Raw genomic sequence first — 7,074 nt, 5'->3', positions numbered from 1 at the left:
TTTATGACTAGCGAGGATAGTTAGTTCGGGATTTGGAAAGGTTCGAGTTGAAATTGGAACACTTGGTTCCTTAAGGATGGTTAAAATGGGATAAGTTTGACTTTGGTCAACGTTTTGAGTAAACGATCTCGAGACTGAGATTTGATGGTCCCGATAGGTTCGTATGATGATTTTGAACTTGGGCGTATATTCTGATCGGTTTTTGGATGACCCGAGAGCGTTTTCTGCGCTTAATATTGATAGTTGGCCTCTTGAAGGATTTAAAGTTCTTTAAATTTGGTTTGGAGTAAGTTTTGATGTTATTGAGGTCCGTTTGGGATTCCGAGCCTGGGAATAGTTCCGTATTGTGATTTAAGACTTGCACGCAAAATTTGGTGTTATTCCGAGTAATTTAGGTTTGGGTTGCGATTCTTAGTTCTAATGTTGTTTTCCGCGTTCCGAGGGTGCGAGCGTGTCGTTTTATGTTTACAAACTTGTTGGTATGTTTGGACGAGGCCTTGGGGGCCTGGGGGCCTCGGGGGACATCCGTACGATGCTCGGATCGATTTAGAGCATAAAAAGGGTTGTTGGTGCACCAGTTCTTGTGTGCCCGCACCTACGAGCTTTTGGCCGCAGATGCGAGCTTGTGGCCGCAGATGCGACTTTGGGGCGTTTGGCTAGTGGCCACAGAAGCGGAGAACCATGCGCAGAAGCGGCCTCACTTCTGCGAGGAATAGCCCGCATGTGCGATGGGGCCGCAGATGCGCTTGGCCATCCGTAGAAGCGGAACCGCATAAGCGATATTCCGCTCTCATAAGCGGCCATTTCTGGACCTGGGGAATTCCGCAGAAGCGGACCTACCTCCGCAGAAGCGATGCCGCAGATGCGACCCAGTGACCGCAAGTGCGGAAGTCCTTGAGGCAGTGAGGTTTATTTAAGTCGGGAGTTAAACCATTTTGACTAATTTTCTTTCATTCATCGGGCGAGTTTGGAGCTTTTGTAGAGGGGCTTTCACCTAGCACTTTGAGGTAAGTAATTTCTATACAATGTGAGTTAAAATACGTAGATTATGGGTAGATTTTAACATGTAAAAATTGTAATAATCATGGGTTTAGATAAAAAAAAAAATATAGGTTTTGATAAAAATGGGATTTAACCACGAAAATAGTTATGGGATTGAGTGAAAATTTTATATTTGAGTTTGTGAGGTTATGGGTAACAACTTTCTTCGAAAATTCTCGGAATCCAGGCACGTGGGCCTGCGGATGAATTTTAGGAATCTTTCAATTGGGGTTGGGTAATCGCTCTAATAGTTGGAATATGAACTTTTGAACGTCTATTGGTTAATTTATATAACATTTGACTAGTTTTGGATTGTTTGGCACCGAATTGAGGCTTTAGGACGAAATTGTGACCGGAAAGTGAGTCTTGAGACGAGGTAAGTCTCTTGTCTAACCTTGTAAGGGGGCTACGTACGCACGAAGTGATAAGAGTGCGTGCGTATCTACTATTTGTGCTTATGTCCGGGTAGTTTAGGACCCAAATCATGAATTACTTGTAATATTTGCACCCTACTTGTTAATTTAAGTGCCTAAATTATATTAGAACTTGTTAGAGAAATTGTAAAAGACCGAATTTGTAACATCCCAAAAAATTTTGAAGTGTTTTAAGACCATTAAGAAGATTGGCGGGTGCTAATTATATTAATTCATGTATGAACAAGACTGATAATTTGAATGATATTAATTGATCATGATAATATATGTATGATGTGTATTAAGAATGGTTTATGGTCTAAGAAGAGCCCTAAGGTTAAGTCAAGTTGAAAATTATATGATGGAATAAAGTTTCAATTGAGTTCGCACAATACCTAATTTCAACCTAGCATAACTATCAAGATATGAAGCGTTACATGGTGTATAACCTATCTAATTAAAGCTCTTTGAGTCTAGTTTCCAACTCATCAAACCGTTCGTTATTTGGATATGTTTATGGAAAGTTATGGCCATTTTGCTGGACATGTGTCATATACGCGCCCAGATGCAAGGTCGCGCATGCGACCGCGCATATTTGAGAGTTTCTGCCTCAGGTGCGCGGCCGTGCACGTAGAAACCCATTAAATACACATCCGCACACATAGGAACTCATTAAATACCCCCCAAGGCCGGGTAGAGAGAGAGCTAAGTCATTTCTTTGAGCTAGGGCTTGCATATCAAGGGGAATCTGTCCAACACCTCCCTCCCATGAACCAAGGTAATGTTTTTGGAGTAATTTTGAGTTGATTACTATTTCTAAACACCTGTATTAACAAGGATTAATCTTGAAAATCCATAGATTTCCATTTAAATCCCCAAATTGGTCAAGAACACTACAAGTTGGGATTCTCAAGAATTTCACTATAAGAGGTATGTCTACCATCTCTAACTAATCTATGGTGATTATTTATGTATGAAATATGTGACAAAACTTATGGTATGGTGATTGGAAGCCATAAGTTTCCGATTTAAATACATAACCATTGTAGAGATTGAAAGGTGATTATTTAATGGAATTTTGTTGGTTGGGTGAGAATGGTTGGTCACACATGTGATGTTAGGATTATAAGTTGTTAAAGAATGATGGTGGGATGAATTGTTGGTAAATGGTGGTAGTTGGAAGAACTAATTATATGGTTAAGAAATGTATAAATGTATGCCCGCTAGGTATTTGATAAATTGTCTAAATGGCATAAACTATGGAATTGGTTACTAATGTTGGTCCCATTGGATGTTGATATTGTAGATTGAAGTTGCTTAGTATAGTAGATCGTTGTAGTATCATTAAGGGGTGAATTTCAGTTTCGGATCGTTGGCATTGAATTGAGGAGACAAGAAGGCATTCAAAGATGGATACACGTGGAATGGAATTTCCTGAGTATTGATTAGCTTGCTTGGCGTTGGGTTCATCTTGTTGAGGTAAGTAACTCTTCTAATCTTGGAGCTGAGGGTATGAACCCTGAATATATGTATTGTGTGAATTGTTGGGAGGTGACGCACGTGTTAGGTGACGGACGGGTAGGCGTGCACCATGGAAATTGTGACATAATTATTTCCGTGGAATTTTGTAGTTAAATAATCTCGGCATTTTCTATGTAGTTTTATGTGCTAAATAAATTGAGATGAGGATCATATTAAAAATCATGTTGAGGCTATGTGCTAGTATTATTGGGACCCATAGAGGTTATATTGCTGTGAATTATTTCTTTTAAATTGAAAATTCATACTCAGTCATATTCATGTCACTACATATCATATCATCATTTACGGGCTATTTTCATGATATTGTGAGCCCATGAAAGAGAGACCGGAGAGATTGATGACTGAGTGAGGCTTAGAGCTTGATTGTGAGGATAGTTATGGGATCGGGCTGCACGTCGCAGCAGGCCATATTGGCTTTATATACTTTATTATTATGGTATCGGGTTGCACGTCGTAGCAGGCCAGATTGGCTTATTATAGCACGTGAGTTGTCCCTGCGAATACATATATTGATACTATAGCACGTGAGTTGTCCGCACAGCACATGAGTTGTCCGTGCAGATTATAGCGCTTGGATTGAAGGAGACCCTCCGGAGTCTGTACACACCCCTAGTGAACGCATGTACCTACTGAGTGCGAGTGCGAGTGATTTGGGAGGATTGAGTGACTGTGAGGCATGAGTGACTGCGAGGATTGAGTGATTAGGAGGGCTGAGTGACTGAGAGGATTGAGTGACTGGCAGGACTGAGTGAATTGATACTCTGAGAGTATGCATATGGTTTTATCACTATGTTGCATTGCATTGGCATGCACATTGACATATAGGCATAGAGATGTACTTTCCTCATGCCATTTGAAAATGAAATTTCCTATTGTGGAAGAAAGTTTTTGGAAAAAATCACAGTTTTGAGACTTACTCATATTTTAGTGATTTCCGTGAAAAGAATTGAGTTTTACTATTATACTTGAAAAGAAAATGTTTTTTTTTTTTGGAAACTGTGAACGAGCTGAGCATTTTATTATTGAGTCATTCTTTGTGTTGCCTTAATTTTATTGTTATGAGATGTTACTGGATATTGGTGTGGACCATGACCTTTGTTCCAGCTCGTCACTACTTTCAACCTAAGGGTATATTTGTTACTTATTGAGTACATAAGGTCGGTCGTACTCATACTACACTTCTGCACCTTGCGTGTAGAATTTGGATGTTGATGCTGCTATACTTGGCGGAAGCTGGATCTGAAGACGTACATGTATTCCAGTCATTGCTGCCTCTTGTTCATGGTAGCCTTAGATTTATAAAAAAATCCGTTTATGTACATTTCGAACAGATGCTGTATTTGCTTCATACCAACTTTGTAATTTCCAATCTTAGAAGCTAATGATTTGTACTACAAGTGCTTGGGGAGTGTATTAGAGTCAGTTAAATATTAATTGAATCGTACTGTTGTTATTTGGCTTACCTAGCAGGTGAGGTTAGGTGCCATCACGTCTAGTCGGATTTTGAGTCGTGACAGAATTTCACTTACTTGATTTTTTAGTGGATTACTTGACCGTTAATGGAAATTTTATTATATTGTGTGTTAGCCTTGTTATAACGTTTAAGTCAAATGCTTATAAAGTATCATCTCTTCTTGTGGAGCGGGCCGAACGCCTCAGCAGTAGATAGATGCTTCTATAGATTGTGCCGCACATCACTCAGCAATGTACACGTTATTCTGGATCGGGCCGTACGACCTCGGCATAAATCGTGCTTAGCAATACTCGGAGCCTAATCATACTTGATATTCTTTTGTGACTTATGAGGTTACACTTATTAATGACAGGAATTTATTTGGGATTTATTGAATTATGAAAGAATTATTTGCTCTTACTTGTTAATGAGTTATTTGTTATAAGAAAAATCAAATTATGGTGGATGTCTACTCTTCCTCCATGATCTTCTCAAATGCTTAATGACATATTCAATGACATATTTTTCTTCACTTTTCATGCCTATATAAAGGCCTTGTAATAGATAAGAAAATACACACAATTGAAGAAGAAAATCTCTTCCTTCTCTCTATCTATATTTCTTGTTCATGTTTTACTAAATTACTTTTATTTCATAACAACATGTCTTGTTCATGTTTTACTAAATTGCTTTTATTTTATAACACGTTATCAGCATGAATTGCTCATTTCATGATCTTCTACGTCAAGACTATGTAAATTATAAGCAGACAATAAGATCAAGTACAATGAAAAATGTCTTGGATGATAATACAAAGATAAGTTTTACATCCATCTAAACCCATTCATACTTTTTTTTCAATTGTATCCATTGAAATAAAGAACCGGAAAGGTATGTCTTTATTTGCTACATCTCTTATAGGACAAATATAATATTCCAACGTATATATATGTTCTAACCTTTTACATACTATGATAGATAATTATTAAGGTAATTTAGTAATAATATTTTTACCATCACATGATGTATTTCATTGAAAGCAAAATTATCACATATGTAGGCGATTTTACAGTACCTTGCAAATTTGGCATTGGAATATACAGCCAATATAAACTCATTATAGTTATAATTTATAATAGTCACGGTTATGCATTAAGCCTTAAATATTTTTGCTGGAAATATAAGGCTCATTCCTCCGTATTGAATTTTTTTGGTGAAGTTCTTATAGTCTTTGAAATATACGTGGTTATAGGTTATCTGCACCTTTCCCCTAATTAATTTATTAAAATATAAAAGTGATTGTATCATTTTTAAAAAAATGGCATATATCCTAACTAGCATTTTTGTTGCAGAGAAACTGTTTCAAGATTGAAATAGTTATATATGTCTTCTTTAAAATTAATTTATGTATGCTTATAATTATGAAGTAATAATATTTTAAAGGTTCGAGTGCGAGTCCTAGTGACTTTTGGCCTATTATGCAAAAGATTGAGGGTAAGACGATGGGTTCAAGTCCAAACGCACTATGTTGATGAAAAGACGTTGGATTCAAGTTCCAACGCATTATGACCTAACATACCTTTATATGGGTAAGGCATTGGGTTTGAGTCATAATGCACCATATTGATAATAATAATAATAATAACTAAAAAAATAATATATTTTTCATGAAAAAGTATGAAGCTTGTCCCACTTGATTTGCTCCATTCTTGAAGTGAATGTGATAGCAGTGCATGATAAGTCTAAATAAAGACAAGTGGTTTAAAAATGAATGTGGCGTGCGAAAGGCCAAAATAATAATAGTTATCACTACGGTAATTATAAAAAGGGAGAACAAGACAATGTTTACCATCAAATGGGTATGGAAAAAAAATATAGCACATTGTATGATTATACTCCATTATTTGAAGAGAATGTGACTTGTGATAAATATTGAGAATGCATACTCATTCCTGAAAGTGAATGTGAAAATATATATATGATATAGATTATGCATAATAATGTACATGTGCATGGTTGGATAAATACTACAACTCACCTCTAAGGGAGGTTTGAGACAAAGAAAGATAATGAATATTATTGTGTAGTTACATGAATATATCATTGGTCGCATACATGTGATACGCTAAATATTTTGTCAAGCCTTATGAAAGTTATTAAAAGCAAAATTAAAGCAATAAATTATTTTGCTTATGATGATTTTGAACATGACAATTATTATGATATGGTTTTCTTTGTGAAGGAGACATTCGTTATATGGATGGTGTGACAAAAGATCTTGTAATACAAAATCAGTTAAGAGATCTGAAAGAACTAATTTGTTACTACCCGAATGAATGAAATTGTTCATGACATTAATCTTATAGTAAGTCTCAAAAGAAACATTTTGATTTACGAATATATTAGCCAAAGTGGTTGGCATATTGAGACTATAAATGAAAAGAAGATTGAATATCTTTATATTACTATAATCATACCGGGTAAATATGAAATGTTACCTGACTTTTCTTCTATCTGTACTACACAAGTATAAGAATGATGATGCAATCACAAGCCACAAATAAACTAGAGGTTTACTGAAATAAATATTAGTTGGCATGACCGGTTGACCATCTCGGTTCAATT

Source organism: Nicotiana tomentosiformis, chromosome 1 (genome assembly GCF_000390325.3).
Source record: "Nicotiana tomentosiformis chromosome 1, ASM39032v3, whole genome shotgun sequence".
Classification (NCBI taxonomy): domain Eukaryota; kingdom Viridiplantae; phylum Streptophyta; class Magnoliopsida; order Solanales; family Solanaceae; genus Nicotiana; species Nicotiana tomentosiformis.
This window is presented reverse-complemented; position numbering follows the sequence as displayed.